A 22,048-nucleotide genomic window follows, 5' to 3' on the forward strand; every position below is an offset into this window, starting at 1 on the left:
CTCCATTGCTCCCAAGGACTCCCTACCATGATGTCTGGTAGTCTGCATCTACTGTAGCGTTAAAGTCTCCCAGAATTATGAACTTGTCCTCTTTTGTTACAGTGATGATAGTAGTCTCCAGCTCTTCATAAAATTTTTCTTTGACATCATCAGGGTTTGTCATGGTGGGAGCATAGGCACTGATGATGGTGGCATGGCATTTTCCTGAAACTGGTAATCACATTGTCATGAGTCTGTCATTCATTCTTTTGGTAGGCATAGAAGCTTGTTGATTAGACTAGTTTTGATTACAAAATCTAAACCAATTTCACAGCATTCCCCTTCAACGTGGCCACTGAAGAAAACATGTGTATTTAGTGCTGAGTTCAGTAAGCTTGTCTTGTTTCACTCAGGGCTACTATTTGGGTATGATACCTGATGAGTTATTTTCACAAGAGCTGTTCCTCTTTCAGGTTCACTGCATTTTGTTTTGTCTATAACTGTATGTATTCCATGTACCAATAGTGAATGAAATCATCTTTGCAAAAGGTTTTGTGTGTGTGCGTGTGTGTGTGGTGTGTGTGTTTCCATCACATGGTGGAATCCTCATCTGCCCAGGTAATTAGGCCAGGGTTGGGTAAGCACACATTTTTAGAGCACTTTTCTTGCTCCTTCCTCACACCAAAAGGTGAGCAGTGCAATCCTTAAAAGGCTGCCAAATCCCAGAGCTGCTTCCAGTGAGAAGACAACTTCATGGCCTGAGTCACCTGTGTTCAAGGTTGTGACTATACCTCACAGCATATCCACACCTGCTGCTTAGTCAATTGCCTGTCACCACAGGACTTTGAGATAGATAACATTGTAAAATGGTATGGGTGATGTCTTTTGATTCATGTGTAAATTGGATTTAAGTGAGGCCGAGTTGCACAAAATCATTAGCTTCACTACCTCTTCAAGAGTCATCGCAATCCAGTGTCAGGACAGAATTAAGATGAATAGAGATAGCTCAAAATGCAGTGGAGGACCTTAGCATCTTCAATGTTTAACCAAGCTCTAAGCACTCAACATTGCCTGATTCAGCTGCCCTCATGACCGTCAGAACAAATTGTTCTCATCTGTCCATTCCACCAGGGAAAGTCTTCACATGCTTTGGGTAAATACAGCCTAATTCACTGATGGGTTTGAGATCCCTTGTTTACCCTCAACCTGGTTTAGCTCAACTGTAGAAATGGTTTACTGGGCCACTGGGAATGCTACAGCTTTTTGGAGTCAAAGGTGGGAGTTAGGTGGATCAGGTTGATATCAGAAGTGCAAAGCAGTCCTGAAAAGAGCTCATCAGTGCTACTACTCTTCCTTGGACACATGCTACATCCCACACTACCCTCAGTGAGATGGTAGATATTCTCTCATAAAACCTATCTGTGTACCAAATTTTAGAATCCTTTTTGTGATTGGAAGAGGAGAAATTTAATTTTGTCAATGAAATTATCCATTTATAATTTGATGAAATTCAATACACCAAAAAGAAAGAAAATTACAATCTTTGCCATAGCAACTTAAGCCTCTTTTATACTGATTTGGAAAATATCCTCATGCATATAAGACCCAAACAGATGCTCATGTTTCATTTTTTAATCATGTTTTTAAGATATCACACTGACCTAAATTGCCCCACCCCCTCTACTCTCTTATCTTTTATACTGGATAATAACCAAAGACAAATTGTAAACATTACTAAAGCTTTATTCTAGGGTAAGCATCTGTCAAGGCACCACTGAGTACATCATTTGTGATTAAGACAACAAAGGATACACATATTAGTGTTGAGTGACTACAAGTACCAATCAGTCTGTTTTATAGCTACTTATCCCAAACTACTTCTCTCTATGGAGAGTACCTAATCTTATTAAAACATTTCAAGGATATGTTACAAATAAATACACACACATATTTGTATTGTCAAAATATTTTGGATGTACCCTGTTTTCCAACGCTAAGGCCTAACAAGCAGGCTGTGCCCTGAGCTTGTCATAATAGCAATACTTAGCAATCTTAATGATCTCACTCTCTGGAAAAGTGTATTACTTTGTCCAAGCACCAGGTGCTCACTGCCCACATTTCCCAGGGATCTGAGAGCCATCTTGCTTGACTTGCTCACTTTCATTGTAACAGCTATATGAACCAAAATTTTGTGAGACAATAAACCTGGAGGCTGTTCCCACAAGACCCAGGAACATCTGCATTGCCCATATGTGAGCCTGCCACGGGAAACTTCTACTCAAGACCTAACGATGGTTATGTCATAGTCCAGTTCACTTATGTGTATAAGCATTGCCCAAACACTAACATGTTAAACATTCCTTCTCAGGAGGAGAGAGGGGGATTTTTGCTTGAAAATTATGTTCTTCACTTTGAAATATGTTATACTACTACTTTATATCCTGACATGCCTACCTCTAGCCTGCTCTTTTTGACTCCAGCCATTCCCAGGTTAAAGACAGGTCCAGTCTGTACTGCTTTCAATATTACATTGACAATCTGTATGCTTATATGTGTATACGTGGGTGTATGTAGTTATTCAGATGCATGTGAATTATTTATATATGCACACATACATGCACACATGTGAGCTTGGGGTGTACACATGCACAAATTTTGCCTATAATAACACATTCCTTGGTGCGTCAAAGAAAGAATGCTGACCTAGATGGGCCCAGAGTGTCACGCAATATAACTTTTGTTTTCTTAAATGAGTCATGAATGCCAATTTTGCAAATGATTAATGATCTGTAGCAGTTATAAGTGGGCACAAAAGTTTCTTTGAATACTTACATGGGGAAGAAAAGCAAGCAAACAAAAATTTTCTTGGGCAAGTACGGCATGCTGTTTTGCTCTGGAAGAAGTTGGTTTTAGTAATTAACTACCTCAAAAGTAAGCACTAGTAGAATATGAAACATTTATAGAATGTAGTGACAGAACTAAGGCCAATGTAGAGTCACAAGACCTGGACATGTACATAATAAAACATTTTACCTAACAAATGTGATATTTTAATGACTTACACTATTATTGTGCTTTGTGATTGTAAATTAATGAATTGCAGAAGAATTTAATAAGTGCCTACTAAGTGCTAGAATGGATTCAAGAAACTAAGGCTCCAAAAATGAAAAAGAAATAATTGATGAACTCAGGAAGCATGCATTCAAAGGGTAAACGTTATATCTCTTGTTCCTCAAAATAACCCTGGGAAGAATTATATTAAGTATCATTATCCTTGGGGTGCTAAGTGTCTTACCAGACTGAGTGCCAGTCCAGGAGTCAGAATGACTCATCCTCCTGAGTTCAATTCTCACCTCAGATATTTACTAGCTGCATGACCCTGGGCAAGTCACTTAACCCAACTTGCCTCAGTTTCCTCATCTGTAAAATGTGCTGGAGAAGGAAATGGCAAACTGTTCCAGTATCTTTGCCAAGAAAATCTCAAATGGGGTCATGAAGCATCAAACAAGACTGGAAAATGACTGAACAGCATTAAATCATTATTTTATAATTATTATTGAAGAAACTTATATCTAGAGGGTTTCTGTCATTTATTTATTCCAATAGTAAGTAAATATCAAGCAAAGTTAGTACCTTTATATGTAAGAATTTTATTTTCTTCATAGCCCCATCATAGTCCTTTTTATAACCCATTCCCATACAAAAGCGAATGTGTACTTGATGAAAAACAACCAAATAAACTTATAAAATAGGGCCAAAATTCATAATAATTCTGCATTTAGATGGATAGTAAAAAAATGGTTTGAATTTATGCTCCTAAAGAGGGGAGAACTCTAACAACAGATTGGAGTTTAAGTTTCTACAATTGCTGTAAGAAAAATTCTTCTCTCTTGTCTATCTACCATTGTGTTCTCATGCCATAAAGAGATACCACTAGTAACTTAAGCACAGGATCAACTACAGGAGTTTATGAAAAAAGACAATATTAAACATGGGAAATCTATTATACTTTGTTTTAATTTTTATTTAGTATTTCATCTTTCCTAGTTACATGAAAAACAATTTTTAACATTTGATTTTAACATTGATTTCCAAATTCCCCTTTTCTCCTACACTACCCTAATTGAGAAGGCAAGAAATTTGATATAGACTAATACATGTGCAGTCAGGTAAAACATTTCCATATTAGTCATGTTGTGAAAGAAAGAATAGACCAAAAAAATGCTTAGAATAGACCAAAAAAAATGCTTAAAAAATGAAGAAAAGTCTATTTCCTGGCTGCCCTGGTCCTGGCTCAGAGCCTCCGGAACTCTCCGGAAGAGATGTCGGGAGAAATTTGGTAAACTCAGGGTGCCAGCAGCTTCCACTTGCACCACTTCCTTCAAGGGGATGGGCCTCAACTCCAACTACATCAAGCTCAGTGTGGGGGGACACATCTACTACACCACCATGCACACCCTCCCCTAACAGGACACCATACTGAAGGCCATGTTCAGCGGGAGGATGGAGGTACACCAATAGGAAAGCTTGGATCCTCACTGACAGGTGTGGGAACCTCTTTGGTATGTTCCTCAACTACTCAACTAGATTGGGCCGTTCCGCTGCCTAAGAGCCACAGGGAGGTGGAGGAGCTCCTGGCTGAGGTCTAGGGTCTGGTGAATGAGTGTTTGGCGGCCTTGCAGAGCAAAGCCTTCTACAAACCCTTCTACAAGGTCCATGTGATCACCTCCTCCAAAGAACAGAAGTTGATAGCCAAGTTCAACAAGCCGGCAGTAAAGTTGCTTTACAACAGAGGAAACAAAAAGTATTCCTACACCAGCAATTCTGATGACATGTTGAAAAACATTGAGCTGTTTGACAAGCTGTCCCTGCATTTCCACATGAGGGTCCTGTTAATCAAGGACCTCATTGGCAAGGAGATCTGCTGCTGTTCTTTCTATGGTCAGGGCCGGAAGATTGCAGAAGTCTGCTGTACGAGCATTGTCTACATCACAGAGAAGAAACAGACTAAGGTGGAGTTCCCAGAGGCCCGCATTTATGAGGAAACCCTGAATGTTTTGCTGTATGAGGTTAAGGATGGCTGAGGCCCAGACAATTTTGGAGGCAATGGGTGGCTTTGCAGGCCATGCCCACCACCTGGATGAGGATGAAGAGGGTGAGAGGATTGAGTGTGTGCATTGGATCCATATCAAGCACCCAGATGAGCAGGCTACCCTTCTGTGCTGCTCACAGAACCCCCTCCCCCCCTCACCACGCTCCCAGGCCATATTGAGAGCCTGTGGACTCTGGAAATGGTATTTTGTAACAATCCAGGTCATTCTTTTGGTATTTCGTGGCAAGGTGAATTGGTTCTGTCATGGGGACCCTCAACCCTGGGACTGTTCATGCTGCATCTGTCATTTTTTCATTTTCCTGAAGGTGAAGAGCCTTTGGGGAAAGCATTGCCCAATCCTGGGGATGAAGAAGGGGAGTTGACTGGGAGGTGACAGTGAGGACTTTCATTTTCAGTATTTATTTTTGGTGGGAACCCCATGGGGTCAGCTCTGAGCTGTCCACAGATCACCCTGATACAGGGACTCCTTCTGATGAGGTATGGGCTCTGGGAGCCCCTCCAGCTCTCCTTGAGTCCTTGAGGTACAGGATAGGGAACCTGCCTTGGACTCTTGATTAAATCATCCCATTTGATGAGGCAAGTCTGTTATTCAAATTCCCACCCTTGAACTGACCTAGCCCACCATTGTTTGTGGTCTCCAGGTGGCTTCCCACCCTTAATCACTCATTGACCTCATTAACACCCCTAGATTCCTCCCACAACCTTCTGTATATAAGATCCTGTGTTGTCCTCACCTGTGTGAGAGCACCATAGAAGAGTTAGTGCACCACAGAATGCCATAGAAGAGAGTGCCATAGAATAACCTAGCACAGACTTACTCTGTGTCTAATGAAAGCGAACTTTTAATAAATTTTTCTTTTCTTTGACTGTGAAGACTTGAGTTGAATTCATTCTGCAGGACCCAGAGTGTTGGTATTTTGGTGTCTCCAGAGCAAACCTAACCTTCTTAGTGGGTAACCTCTTCACTTCCCGTGGGTCAGCTGCCTGTGTCAAGGAGGTCTGCAGTCCCCAAAGCTATCCTGAGCTTCTCTCTCCCCATCCCGAGGGGAAGTGCAGGGCTGTAGGCTTATCCCACCACTATGCCCCCTCCCAAGGAAGAAGGCAAAGAGAAAGCAACACCAAGACCTTCTCAATTGGGAATTTCTTTTCTCTTAGAACAATCATGTACCTCTTGTGGCCAAGGAAATAAACCCCTTAATGTCAGGATATAGCAAGTGGAGGCTGGTCCATAGAGACCCCATGCTTCATCCTGCCCTTCAGCCAGCAGCTCCATTTCACTGGCCCACCAGGCCATGGGCAGGGCTCTGACCACAACCCCAAGTGTCCAGTTAAGAATCTGGCTTGGACAGGGTCAGATCTGCATGGCCAGAGGTTCTTGTCCCTGAGTCACAGGCAGGACAGCATGTGGCCATTGGGCCCAGCAGACCCTGATGTCTGGCCACGCTCTAAGCTACAGTCCTGCAATGGCTGCGGGGGACACAGGAAGTAGCCTAGGGACTGGGGGCAGCCCTGGGGCTTCCTGAAAAGGAGCCTCAGGAGCTCTTGGATCAGGTCCATCCACAATGTCAGGTCAACACTTTTCAGCCATTGACTGTTGTGGGGAGTTGTGTCCATCTCCAGGCAATTAGTCCTGGTGTCCTGGAGCTGCCAGAGTCAGGACTCAAACTCAAGTTCTCCTGCCTCCAAGGCAGGCTTTCTATTCAGCAGCTCCTTAGCTTCACCGCTTCTCCCCACCCCCACTGCCTTCTATGCCTCCTGAGAGGCAGGAATGGCCATCAACAGACTTCAGGGGGTTCCTTCTGCTGAGTCAGAATTCTCCAGAAGATGACTTCTTCAGCCCCTTCCTTTGGCAGAGGCAGGAGTCAGGGGGCCCCTGCCCTGCTACTTCACCCTCACCCCAGTGTCAGAGGAGCTACAGAGAGAGAGCCAGAAGATATGGCCCCTGCCCTGCTCCCCCCACCCCAGGCGCAGAGGGGAGACAGCCAGGAGACAAGGCCTCTGCCCTGCTCCCCCACCCCCACCCAGGGGCAGAGGCTCCAAGAGAAGCTCAGCCTCTCTGAGGAGAATGTCCTCACTCAGAGCTCTTGTTTCTGTAGTCTTCTTTACCACAACCTGCAAGGGAAAGAATGTGACTGTCAGCAGCCCCATTTTACTGATGAAGTAAATGAGGCTGGTAGAGCTCTTTGTGTCCTGCTACCACCATCCAGTTAGTCCATGCCAGAGTCAGGCCTCTGTAAATGAGAGAGTGCCCACAGGGCTCTAGGTCTGGCCTCTGAGTGAAGACCCAGCAGGGCTCATTCAGCACACACAAGATGTACAGATACTTTTGAAATGTTTCCTGCTTGTTTGTTTTTTTTGCCACTTTCAGAGAATAGGAAAGGAATGTGTGTGACTGTGAGAGAGTGAGTCATGTTGTCCCCCAGGCCATGGGGGTGAGCCGTTGTGTGGTGGGAAAAGCTGAGGGTAGCTACCTCCCCATCATCTTTGCAGAGAGGGAACTATAGGGCGATTTGGGCTCAGCCAGGGAGATTCGAGCCTGTGACCACGAAGAAATATCAGATGTGAAAGATATATGATGTTTGTATATGGACCAGAAGGGTTTGAGTTCTATACCAAAACTCTCTTTTTTGCAAGTTTGGTTACCAGACAAGGCATTTCTGTGATATGTACAATGTACTGTTCTATGTACTGAAATGTTCTATGTACTGAAGTGGCTTCTTGTGATGTAAGCCATGCACTCTCAGAGGGACTTGGCCTGTATGTGGTCAGAAGGCAGTGGGTTTTTAAAATGCTATTACATTGTCTTCTGTTACCATCACCCTCACCATCAGAAAATCCCACCCAGACCACATCTGACTGTCCTAATCATGTTTTCATCAGCCAAAGGCTGAGCTCAGCTGCTTTGTACAAAATATTCCTGACTCAGTTTACCAAGTCAGGCTTCACAGTTGATTATACCTGCAAGGGTTTCTTCCCCAAAAAATAACTTTCAGAAGAAAGTTTGTGTTGATTTGTTTAAGCTTCCCACATGAATTATATACACTGCGATCTCTGTGGAGATTGGACAAGCTCCTTACCCATCTTCTGGTCAGGCTTTGTGAATCAGGTCACACCATACAATGATGAAGCATTGTGAATGTAGGTAGGCCATAAAAGTGTCCACTGTTTTGGAGAAGGCACTGTATAATTACTCTTCAAAAGTAGATTTTCATTAATCTAGAATCTATTCTTCACATAATAAAAGCTGGACTTTGCTAGTATCCATGGTCAATACAAAGTATCTGACAGTTTGCCTTTTCCTTCTTTCTCAGTGCCCCATACATAGAGACACATGAATGGCTCAGCTTAGGGGAAGACCAAGAGGGTCCCAAGGTTGATGGTTGCACTGACCTGTTAGGTACCCCAAACCTGTATCTCCCCAGATCCTCCAGGGAAGGGGAAATTAGGAGGCACCATGTAGCTCAATCCAGTGATGCTGGAACCACACACTTCCTTCACTCCATCACATTGTTTTACCCATTTCTTTCCCTTTTGTGGAAAAAAGACAAATCATGTTTCTATCAGAAATTCCCAACCTTGTTATTTCTCAGCAAGCCCCCCCGCCTTCACAATCACACATTCTGGGCTATAAACTATATCCCTGAAGCCAAGATACTATGTATTTTCCTTTGAGCAAGGTGCACTTAGGGAACACAGAATGCTAGCTTGGGGCAGGAGCTTATAAACTAATCCCCACCCATATTTCTGAAGGTTTCCTGGCCCTTTCAAGATCAAAATTTGTCCTCTGTGAATTGAGCACATGATGCTCACTGACCATCCTGGTTTGCTTTTAGATCTTTTCTCACAAATCCAAATTTTCAATTATCCTCTGAAATTAAACTTATATTTATGTTCCCGTTAATGCCATTAATCTGACAGATCAAGGAACATTTATTAAGTGCCGTGTATCAGCTGTAAGCAGAAGGATAAGCCAGATTCTAGATTCAGTCCCAACCCCAAGGAGAAGGAATAGAAATGGGTTTTAGATTTGGCCAGTATTTGCAGACATTTTTCTAGTGACACTTCAGAGGTTAGAAGTTAATGATATTGCTTAAGAGCAGTCAAAGAGCAGCCTGATGCTTAGTCAAAAATAGTCCATTTTGTTGCACAATTACAAAAATGAGGTTTAGCAAAGCTTTGAAAGGTGGGGCAGTCAGAGTTACTGCTGCTACTGTCACACTGACCACTCTTTCCAAGAGGCTTGATTCTGGCCACTTGCATCCCCTGACCAAGACATTCAATCACCCACCCCACTCCATGAAGACAGTCTGCAAGGAAAGGGGCCTTTCTGAGCCATGATTGAGCACAATGGTCACTGTGCTGAGATCTGAGCTCTTGGTCCAGTCTTTGCTAACACATATTTTTGTATCCTTCAAAGAAACTGTCAGACTGAATCTCTGAACATTTGTGTGTGGCCCGTGGGCACATCATGGACCACGGCTGTGAAGGGGATAATAGGCGTGATTCAGTTTCTGTAGAGTTGCAATCATAGAATCCTTTCCTGTTGAGTATGCTTTTAACTAGAGGGTCACCAAAAATATCACTTTAGCACATTCAGATGTCTTATACTAAATGTGCCCTCCCTTAAAGCTATGCACAAAAGCTTGTGTTTTGTTTTTTTAGAAATATTCAATGTTTATAGGTTACAAGCATTTGTCTATACATACACATATGTAACATAAAATAATATAAAGGACTTCTACAAAAAAAATTAAGGAAAAATGTACACTTCAATCCATAGTCAGACACCATCAGTTCTTTGTTTGGGGATGGGTAGCATATTTCATCATAAGTCTTTAGAATTGTCTTGCATCATTGTGTTGAGAATAGCTAAGTCATTCACAGTTGATCCTCTTGAAATATTGCTCATATTTTGTAAACAGTATATTTCACTTTGCATCAATGCACACATATTTCTCCAGGCATTTCTGAAAGCATTCCACTCATCATATCCTATGGAACAATAGTATTCCATCACAACCACAAATCACAGCTGGTTCAGCCATTCCCCAATTGATAGGCATCCTCTCAATTTCTAATTCTTCGTTCCCAGAAAAGGATTATTATAAATACTTTTGTGCATATAGGTTCTTTTCCTTTTTGTTTTTATCTCTTTTGGGATACAGACCTTGTAGTGGTTATGTCTAGGTCAAAGGGTAGACATGGTTTTATAGCCCTTTGGGAATAATTCCAAATTTCTCTACAAAATGGTTAAATCAGCTCAGAAGTCCATCACCTGCATCTCATTTTTCACACATACCTCCACCATTCGTTATTTTCCTCTTCTGTCCTAGTAGCCAATCTAATAGGTATGAGGTAGTACCTTGGAATTGTTCTAATTTTCATTTCTACAGTCAATAGTGAGTTAGAGAATTTTTTCACATGGTTATACATAGCTCTGACTGCTTTATCTGAAACTTCATATCTTTTGATCATTTATTAACTGGATAATTAATAATTTAATAAATTTGACTCAGTTCTCTGTTTGAGAAATGAGGCTTTTATAAGAGAAAGTTGTTTTAATTTTTTTTCTTTCACAATTACTATTGCTAAATATATCCTATCCCACCTCAAGTATTTATTCTATTCTCTCTCTCCTTATACTTTGTCCTTCTTCAAAAGTTTTTTACTTCTGACTACCCTCTCCCCCAACTGGTCCTCCCTTCTATCACCCCACCTTCTTATGTTCCCTTCCCCTCTTACTTTCCTGTAAGGTAAGATACATTTCTATCCTTAACTGAGTGTGTATGCTATTCCCTTTTTGAGCCAATTCTGATGAAAGTAAGGTTCACTCACTCCTCCTCATCTCCCCCCTCTTCCTGTACATTTGTAAAAGCTTTTCCGTGCTTCTTTTATGTGGGATAATTTACCCCCATTTTATCCCCCTTTCCCTTTCTCCCAGTACATTCCTCTCTTACCCACTAATTTGTTTTTTAGATATCATCCTTTCATATTCAACTCACACCTGTGCCCTCTGTTTATATATGCACTTTCTGCCAGACTTAATAATGAGAAAGTTCTTATGAGTTACACATATTGTCTTTATATATAGGAATGCAAACAATTTGTCCTTATTAAGTCCCTTCTGATATCCATTTCCTCTTTACATTTTTATTCTTCTCTTGTGTCTTATATTTAAAAGTGAAATCTTCTATTCAGCTCTGACCTATTCATCAGGAATTCTTATAAGTCCTCTATTTAATTGAATGTCCATTTTTATTTTTCCTGAAGGCTTATATTCAGTTTTCTTGGATAGATTATTCTTGGTTGCAATTTATTGCTCTCCAGAATATCATATTTCAAGTCCCCAATCTTTTGACGTAGAAAGTACTAAATCTTGAAATCTTGTGTTATCATGCCTTGACTGTGGCTCCATAATACTTGAATTGTTTCCTTCGAGTTCCTTCAAGTATTTTCTCCTTCACCTGGGAACTATGAAATTTGTCTATAGTATTCCTCGAATTTTGCATTTTGGGATCAGTATATTATTATAATTTCTATTTTGCCCTCTAGTTCTAAGATAAAAGGGAATTCTTCCTGGATAATTTCTTGAAAGATGATGTCTAGGCTCTCTCTCTCTCTCTCTTTTTTTAATAATGACTTTCAGAGAGTGCAATGTTTTTTTTTATTTTAATTATGTCTCTTGAATCATTTTCTAAGTTAGTTTTATTTAATGAGATATTTTACACTGTCTGACTTTTTCATTTTTTAAATTGCTTCTTCACTCCTCATGAAGTCATTTGCTTAATTCTAATTTTTAAGGAATTATTTTATTCCCTGAACTTTTGAACTTCCTTTTCCATTTGGCCAATTTTACTTTTTAATGTTTTTTTTTCAGTGAATTTTTGTGCATCTTTTTCCATGTGACCAATTATGCTTTTTAAGGCATTCTTCTCCTCACTGGTTTTTTGTACCTCTTTTACAATTTGGCCTAGTCTGATGTTTAAGGTGTCATTTCTTCAGTATTTCTGTGTATCCTTAACCAAGCTTTTGACTTAATTTTCATGATTTTCTTGCATCACTCTTGTCAACTAGATTGGAAGTAGCCTCTGACCTGTGGGTGGCTGGAGCCAAACAAACAGAACAATCTAGAGACAGGAGAGTCAGGACACTAACAGAAGTCTAATAAAATCGAGAGTGAGGAAAATGACATATGTATACAGAAGTCCCCTTTCCTAAGAAAAAGGACTGAACATACTGGATGAAAGGCAGGTCTTATACAGATCCTGGACTGGATCATGACATCATCATTTTTATATCCTAAGTAACCATTTCCCAAAGCCCTGAAGGAACAATATTGTCTCAAGTCTTGGGGGTTCATATCCACCCTGTTGGGCACAGAATCAGAGTATTAGGACAAGAAAAGAAGAGCAGTATTTTTCAGTGACAAGAAATAGAGACTGGGAATACATGATGAAGGGTCCAGGAAAGAAGGGAGAGATTAATCTCTCAGCAGACACCTGTTGTTGGTCCATGGAATAGGCTTTGCCAGAGGATGATATCATGCAGACCACAAAGAATTATTGTTGAGCCAAGCTCAGGACACAGCCTATGTGCTGGGCCTTAGCTCTGGGAAACAGGGTATCTCCAAAATATGTTAATACTCTCATTTCTCTTCCCAATTTATCCTCTAACTCTTTTACTTTATTGATTCATTCATTTATTTAATTATATATATACATGTGTGTATATATATATATATATATATATATATATATATATATATATATGCTTTTTAGAGGGGGGAAGGCAGGGCAATTGGGGTTAAGTGACTTGCCCAAGGTTACATGGCTAGCAGGTATTAAGTTTCTGAGGCTAGATTTGAACTCAGGTCATCCTGACTCCAAGGCCAGTGCTCTAGTCCCTGTGCCACCTCATCACTCCATTTTACTTGATTTTCAAAATCCTTTTTGAGCCCTTCCATGGCCTGAGATTAATTCATATCTTTCTTGGAGACATTGGATATAGGAGCTTTGAAATGGTTATCTTCATCTGAGTGTGTGTTTTGATCTTCCTTGTCACCATAGTAACTTTTTATGGTCAGATATTTATTTCTGTTGTTTGCTCATATCCCCAATCTATTATATCAATTTTAAATCTTTGTTATAATAGAGCACTGCTTCCAAGGGGAAGGACACAGGAGTTTTATGCAACTGTTTTCAGCGTTACTTCCAGGAATCTGTAAAGTTTTCAGTTGTTCTAAGGTGGGATGATAAAGAAGAGCTGTTTACTACTCTTCGGTTGTGCTGTGATCTAAGTGGCCACATGCACACTTTTCTGGCTGGCACTGTGAGGAGGGTTCCCATTCCTCTGCAGTCACAGGTTCTGATGTGCTAGAATGCCTATCTCACCCTGGCACCACCACCCAGTATGAGGATACAGATTGAGTATGGGCAAAACAACAGAGTATTGCCTCAGTGCTAGCAAAGAGACCCCTGCAACCTCCTTCCAACCAGTTGTTCAACCCCCTTATCATTTGTGGGCTAAAGGCTTTGGAAGCAGCCATTGCCATTCTCCCAGGGCCTAGTCCTGGTTTTCTGGGGTGTGGGCTGTGTTGGTGAAGCCTGAGCTGGACTGTGATTTACTCTCACCCCGGTGAGACAGACCTTTCTCGCTGACCTTCTAAGTTGTCTTGGATTGTAAAATTGTTTCATTTTTTTTCTTTTTTTTGGTTCTTCCACTCTAGAATTCATTTATAGTCATTATTTAAAGGGATTTGGAGGGCGTTGAGGTAGACCTAGGTAAGTCCCTGCTTTTACTCCACGATCTTGGCTCTGCCTCTGCCTCTGCCTGCAAATGTATTTATAACAGAATAAACTTAAAAAAAACCCACTAGCAGAAGTAAGGCTGGGGAGGCGAGGCCACAACTCAACTGGTTTGTTTTTCTTTGTCAAGCATTATAAAACACAGAGGAACTGAAATAAAAGTTATTCCCACCTCCCAGCTTATTAGATAAAGGTCATTTCTCAAGGTCTTAATTGCCCCACTGAAGTGGCTGAGAACTGCTGCTGCCTACCCTGAGATGACATCTCTCCTTTCTTCTGTCTTCTTTGTTCTCTCTGCTCTCCTGACTCTAGCTATATGTATATATGAAAACTGCACCTCCTGAACCTCATAGGCTGATCTCACTTTAGTTTAATCTCTTCCCAACCAGGAACTGCAAATCCTAGGGGGGCTGAGTGGTTACACATTGCTGTTGGCACATATAACATTTAATTTGGTCTGCACAACAACTGTGTGAGGTCTATAGATCAGGGAAGACAGAAGAGGAGAGAAGAGGGCAAGTCACTACCTGGATCTGCTCTTTTTATTCAACCTGCCTTTCAGGCAAAAATTCCTAACTTGTGCAGCTGTCTATTCTTTATAGATTTGTCTCCAGCAAAAAAACCTACAATGTTACAAAAAAGTCACTGTTTCCTATGATTTTAGTGTGTACCTGATTAAAGTTTCTAACTAATTATCAAAATAACATCTTAAATAACAACACTGATCTTCAAAATAGCAAAAAGAAAAAGCAGTGACAAAAAAAATCAGCCTTTAATCCTCATACTAGTATGGTAAAGTGGAGAACTTAGTTAATAGACTGTAGGGAAGGGACTAGATATATGAACCTGTACCTGAACTACCCCACATCCTCATTATTACTTTGTACATAGTTTGTACCCCATCCCTCTTTTCCTAATTTCCCCTCTAACTTTTTTACTTGATTTTTTAAGCTTTTTTTTTTGGAGGGGAGAAGACAGGACAATTGGGGCTAAGTGTCTTGCCCAAGATCACACAGCTATTGAGTGGTAAATGTCTATGGTCGGATTTGAACTCAGGTTGTCCTGACTCCAGGGCCAGTGCTCTATTTACTTCACCACCTACCTTCCCCTGATCTAATAATAATAATAATAATAATAATTTATAATTCTTCTATAGCCTAAGACCAGTTCAAATTTTTCTTTGAGGCTTTGTATGTAGGAGTTTTGGCTTTACTGCCTTCTTCTGAATGTGTTTTGTTCTTCCTTGTCACCATAGAAACTTTCTACAGTAAGAATTTGTTTTTCTGTGCTGCCTCTTTCTTGACATTTAACTCTTTGCTAAAGTTTGGCTCTGCTTCCAGAATGGAAGGAACACTCTTTCAAGCCTCAGGGGTTTTCTGCAGCTCTTTTCAGAGATGCTTCTAGAGAACTATAAATACTCAGTTCTTACAAGGTGGTATCATCTAGTGAGAGGTATGTTTACTAATCTGGCCTGTGCTCTTGTCTGCGGAACACTCTTTTCTGCCCTGGAATTGTTACGAGTGTCCCCACTCCACTATTCCTACAATGTCTGGTGTGTTGTTCTTTCTTGCCCTGGCACTGCCACTGAGCACTGTGACCAAGACGGAGGGTGGGCAAAGCAACAAAGTCCTGCTCCCAGTGCAAGCAAAGCAATCCCTGTAATTTCCTTCTTACCAATTGTTCAACCCTCTGTCTGTGGTCTAAGAAGGCTGAAAGCAGGCATTTCTTCTGCTGATGCAGTAAATCCGAAGGCTTGCTCCTGATTTGCTGTGACCCAGTATGCACTGGAACAGCCTACACTAGACTCTCCTCCTCCTGGATGCAGCAGACATTTCCTGCATACCTTCTATATTGTATCAGGCTGAAAAAACTGTTTTATCCAGTCATTTTGTTGGTTCTGTCACTCCAGAACTTGTTGTAGGCCTTTATTTAAAGATGTTTGGAGGGGTTTTGGGGGGAAGCTTAATTAAGTTCCTGCTTTTTACTTTCTACCATCTTGGCTCCACCCCCTAATAAGTATTATTGACTCCCGTATTTTATTATGACTAGTAGTAAAGGTATCATTAGCACACAAGAAATACGTGGATTTTCCTTCTTTACAGGTATAATTGCATGATCCTAGATGATCATTTACCTCCCATCTCTCGATTTTAGCAAACCACTTGATAAAGATTTTTATGCTATTCTTTTGAATAAGATGATAATAGTAGGGCAAAAGTAGAAGATGGGATTCTTTGGAATTAAATACTGACAAGACCCAAATGAAACTCATGTATCATTTCTATTCATGAACTGAAAAATTATTTTGAAGAAGCCTTCAATAATTTTTTCTCTAATTTGTTAGCTCACCTAAGGAAAGTTTAAGAATGCTAGTAACTTTTCTTAATACCCACTTTTTAATACAATATTTTAATTTCTCCCACTTACATACTAAAACATTTTAATTTTTTTTTAAGTTTTGACTTCCAAATTCTATTGCCCATCCTTCCCTCCCCTGCCCTCTGCCAAAAGAGTAAGGGATTTTGTACAGAATGTAAATCATGCAAACATCACCATATTAGTCATTTTGTTAATGCTCTCTTAGAACTCTGATTCAAATCCCCACTTGAATTTTGAAGATATTTCTGGTTGATTTTCAAGAGATTTTGTTAAGACGAGTAGAGTACACTGGCAAAAATAAAAGATTGGTATTGTTTGTGTTTGAATTTTCCCAGGAAGTTTTGTGAGGTTTGGGGGGTGGGGTGGGATACACACACTGAAAACTCTACCTGTGATCATTTCCATTCTTTTGAAATTATCTCCCTTTTTAGATTACCCTGAAATGAATGTCTAAAAGTCTTTAAAATTAGGTTGCTTCCAAGAGATATGTCCTTTGTAAATACTTCAGCTAATATATATTAGTCCCTTCCCTGTACTTAAATGACATTGCATTAATAATTGAGGTGCTATAATTAAAAGATAATATGCCTACTGTCATTGCAGATTACTACACCTAACCAGATCTGTTGCATTTTGCTTTTTTTTCTGTCAGTTTTAAGTTTTAAATATGGTCTAATTAGATATCATAACAAACCCTATGAAGGATAATTTTCTCCACAACACATTTCAGATGTTTTATAAGTGACATAACTAGGTGGTAGCCTCAGCTCATCTGTCCATTGCAATATCATTTTTAACCACTGACAGCGTCAGTTGTGTGAATGAGCTTTTGAAAGAGCTTGTCCCTCCTTCATCTGGGTTATGCCAACATAGCAATGTTCCTCAAATTGGTCATGGAATTGAGAGTAAAATTCCCATTACAATGAGGTGAGACGTCTTTCATCCCAATCTTATTTCTTCACTGATAGGTCTTTATGATAAAATGTTATTTCAGTGTTTCCTGTGGAGAAAAATGTGCATCTGTGGTTCCTAGTAGAAAAGCACACAACTAAATACATATGAATTAGTTTAATGGTAATGCATTGTTGACTAGCCATTCCAGATCTCAAACTCTATTATAAAGTGGTAATTATCAAAACAATCTGGTACTGGCTAATAAATACAGTGTTGAATATGTAATCTGGTATATAATAGAACCAAAGATCCAAACTTTTGGGACAAAAACTCATTATTTGACAAAAACTGCTTAGAAAACTGGAAAAAGAGTAATGAAGAAACTAGGTATACCAACAACTCACATCATCTACTAAGATATGGTCAAAATGGGTACATGATTTACATATAAAGGGCAAATTCATAAGCACATTAGGAAGGCATATAATAATTTACTTGTCAGATCTATGGATAAGGGAAGAATTTAGGAACAAAAAATATAGAAAGCATTACAAAAAGTAAAACAGATAATATTGATTAAATAAAATCAAAATGTTATTGCACAAACAAAACCAATGCCACCAAAATTAAAAGGAAAACAGAAAACTGGGATTTTTTTTTGTCAAAAGGTATCTCTGATAAAGGCCTCATTCCTCAAATATATAGAGAACTGAGTTAAATATATTTTAAAAAATGTCATTCCTCAATTTATAAATCATCAAAGGATGTGAAGTAGTTTTCAGGCAAAGAGATAAAAGTTATCAATTGTCATATAAAATCACTATTGATTAGACAAATGTAAATTAAAACTAATCTGTGGTACAATATCACATCTATTAGTTTGACTAATGTGAAAAACACAAACAAAAACAGAAGATAAATGTTGGAGGTGATGTGGAAAACCTGGGACACTAATGAACTATTAGTGGACTTGTAAACTCATTCAACCATTCGAGAGAGCAATTTTAAACTATGTCCAAAGGGCTATAAAACTACACATATCCTTTAATCCAGCAGTACCATTGCTGGGTCTATATCCCAAACAAATCCTTAAAAAAGATATTTTTATACAAAAATATTTTAATAGTTGTTTTTTGTGGTAGAAATCAAAGGGTTACCCATAAATTGTGGAATGGCTACACAAGCTGTGATATATGATTGTGATGTAATATTATTGTGGTATAAGAAATGATGATTTGAGACAAACCTGGAAAGATTTACGTGAACTGATGCAAAGTGAAGTGAGCAGAACCAGGAGGACACTGTACACAGTAACAACTATCCTATATAATGAGGAACTATAAATTAATTAGCAATCCTCAGCACAAAAACAAATAAGATAATCACAAAGTGCTAATGATAAAGCATACTATCGCCATCCAGAGAAAGAACTGATATTGTCTGTATACAGAAATGAAGCAAGATATTTTTCTCATTCTCTTCCATTCTTTGAATGTTCTTGTACAAAATGACTAATGTGGAGATGTTCTATATGATTTTGCATGTACAATTTATATCTGATAGCTTAATATTTCAGGAAAGGTGATGGGAGGGAAGGAAAGGAAAGACAGAATTTGGAACTTTTAATGGCAAGCAAAAAAAGTACTTAGTGCCTTGTTTCAGCTATTCAATTATTTAGCACCTTGTTTCAGTTCAAGTTTCTTTTCAGCCTTGCCCATGATTATATCAAGTCTTTGTTTAAGAAACAGAACTGTGAGCCCCACAACTTGTCAACCCCACAACATGTGCAATCTTGCTGCTAATGCAATAGGGTAGTGATGGAACAGGGAGCAGCTAATGAGTATATATATATAAGGAGAAACCCAAGCTAGGAGAGAACATAACTGAGAAGAGAGTACTTGGGGTGGGAGAACTGAGAAAGTGAACTTTGTGGTGGCCAGGCACTCTGTTTGTCTGTTCTATCTTGTTGATTTTTGTTTGTGATCTTTTCTACAGAAGCCCTGGGACATTACTGGAAGCCCTGAAAGAAAATTTTCTTCTTTTCTGTTTACAGAAATCCTGGAGGAGGGTTTCAGAGGTCCTGGGACTGTACTGATAATGTGTGTTGAGTTCTCAGACCTCATTGGTGGGTCTGTGTTCATTTCACAGATAGTGAATTGATGATGGTGCCAGCAATCTGTATCAATGTTGTTTTAGCTCTGTTAAACTTTGTCTTCCCAGAAACAGAAACTGAGAAGGACTTGAAGTGGAATGGACACTGTGAGCTTCAATATGTAACAGTAAGTGGAGGAGGACCTGGATGAGCACCTGGACAAGGAGCTGGATGAGGAGCTGAGAGCTGCCTATCTTTGAGTCCTGGTGACAGTTGGGTAAATTCAAGCAGGAGCTGGCACCATGGAAGAAGAACCATGGAATCTGAGAGCCATCCTTGAATCAAGATGAAAAGATCTCTTCTTGGGTACTTAGTGCTGACTGAGAAGATCATGATTTACTGTAACCTATGGGTAGAGAACTTTGTCATTTGTACTTTATGTCCCTTAAGGAGGCTTGCTCCTTAAGGATGACTGAGTTAAGGACTTCCTGAATGATATCTTTTTTTTTTAAACTCTGTCATCACTTTGGTGAAAACTATGTGGCTACTTTAGTGATAACTTGTTATGTTATAACATTTTGAATGCTGTACTTTGATTTCTGTGAATGTTTTGCTATAATTTCATGCTGAATAAATAGAGAGTTTCTTCTACTATGTAATCAGAACCTTATAGCTGTACACAATAGCAGTCCTCTGGCAAGCTGCTCATGCTTGGATTTACAGACCTCAATACTTTAAAAAAATGTTAAGTTTTAAACATGTAACCACAGGAAAATAAAATATGTATTAAAAAAATAATACATAATTGAGATGTCAAAATGGATATCTTCTGGACACTTTCCTTCATGCTTTTCTCATTACCCTGAATAATGAGAAAAGCAGTTGTCATGCTGACTCTCCTTCTTTCTTGCTTTTCAGGAGCCAAATAGAGTGGTGGCCTTATAGCTAGGCTCTGGGTTTCCTTCCTTCCAATTCAGGAAAGAGATAGTAGTGGAGCTTGACTTCCATATTAATTCTGAGTCTCCTCCCACTAGGATTTTAATTGATAAACAGCTTTGCAGACATTTTGTCACCTTTTCTAACACTTCCCTCTAGGAATTGGGAAATACTAATGGCCTCTTGCCCAGAACTGTCCAAGAAATACAGTGTAACATTCTTTCAAGATGTAATAATGTCTCATACACTTAGTATTAAAATCATATATTATATTTACTTTATGAGTCACTTTTATTTATTTTTAGATACAGGACTAAGTTAATATGTGTTCTAATAGTGCATGTGCTGGGTAATTCACTTTATACATAGTTTACATGATTGGTAATTATTAATTTTCTTGTTTTAAATCAAAACTGTGTAATTCTTTTGTGATATGCATCATTGAGGGAAATCTATGAATAAGGATGAAATATTCTAGAACAACCAATCCAAAGCAAATTTGATGTAATTGTTAATTAATGGTGGATTTTGGAGAGCAATATTTTCTAATAGACTGGCAAACAGTGTGCTTTCAAGTGAGCTCCCATGTAATGTTTTACAAATTCATTTCTAATCTCTGTGATCTTTCTGTCAGAAAAGGAGATGAAGTGATTGCTACCAAAGAATTTCTGGGTTCTTTCAAAATGCTCACTGTGTTCACTGTTTTATCTCAATTTCCTTCTTTAAGAAATGGTGAAGCTAAGCATGAGAGAATGGAAAGACTAATTTCATTGAAATCAAAAGACTTCAGTTGGAACTTTAGTTTCTAGAAAACCTTGGAAAATACATATTGCCTCTCTGAATATCAGTGCCTACATTTATTCAGTTTCAGAACTTCCTAAAATTATCTCCAAGGTTTCTTTCAATGCTAGCTAACCTTCTGTCCTTTAATCAATTATTTTTTCTTCATTTTTTTAAAATCTTTTCCTCCTCTTTTCTATTTTCTTCCTTTTTGACTTCAATATTTATTGAAATTCATGTCAGAATTACCATAAAAATCACATAGTGCCTTCTCATAGTTAACCATTTACGTATGTTTTTATTTGTTTCATTTTTTTTTGCTCAAATCATTTAAAGACACAATGGCATACAGATAGCTTTTCCTGACTTTTTCTATATCTGTAAAAAGTTACTTTCTCAGTTTCATTGGAAATCTTTAAGCAAATCTGGTTGGACACATATTGAGAATTTTTTTGGGAGGATTCTCTTTCTGGTACAGACTGTAAGAGAGAGTTTCTCACGTTGAACCCATCTTTGAGATTCTGGGAGTCAGTGATAATTTAATATCCTCTATGAGCAGAACTCTCAAACTAGTCTATAGACTTTCAGTCTATCTCATTTACCAGTTCCAAACCACATATAGCATATGTGTGTCTTCCCAAATACCCCTTTACACACTGAAGACAGTAAACAATAAATATTTTAACTGAGCGTGGAGAATCTTAATATGCCCCCCTTTATCCAGAATTTTTTCCTTCCTCATCCTCCGAAATGAATATCTATTTGCTCAGCATATGCATTTATATTCAATATTTTTTTCTTTCATTTCCATTTCTCTATGGCTGTTGTATACAGAAATTACAAATTATCCAATGAAATTGTGTTTATTATGGTTTAATAGGCATGATAAAACCAACTCTGTCAATTGCTTTGGTTTTATTCAAGAAGAAAATTTGAATCTTCCTACTATGTATTTGTGACTTCATTTATTGTCTCATTTAATTTATAATGAAAATATGGATATGAATGAGGTTCAGATCTTGGAATAATGTGTAAAGGCATTTTCCATTAAAGAAAGATAATAATACAATC

General features: G+C 39.0%; 1 pseudogene; it reads left to right on the plus strand.

Moving 5' to 3' along the window:
• Window positions 1-4,200: 4,200 nt before the first annotated feature.
• Window positions 4,201-22,048, plus strand: part of LOC138170239 (BTB/POZ domain-containing adapter for CUL3-mediated RhoA degradation protein 3 pseudogene) — a 31,823-nt pseudogene continuing 13,975 nt past the window's right edge.

The sequence above is a fragment of the Petaurus breviceps genome, unplaced genomic scaffold (genome assembly GCF_028583685.1).
Source record: "Petaurus breviceps papuanus isolate PSGF00001 unplaced genomic scaffold, PetGlider_PUasm1.0 38, whole genome shotgun sequence".
Lineage (NCBI taxonomy): Eukaryota > Metazoa > Chordata > Mammalia > Diprotodontia > Petauridae > Petaurus > Petaurus breviceps.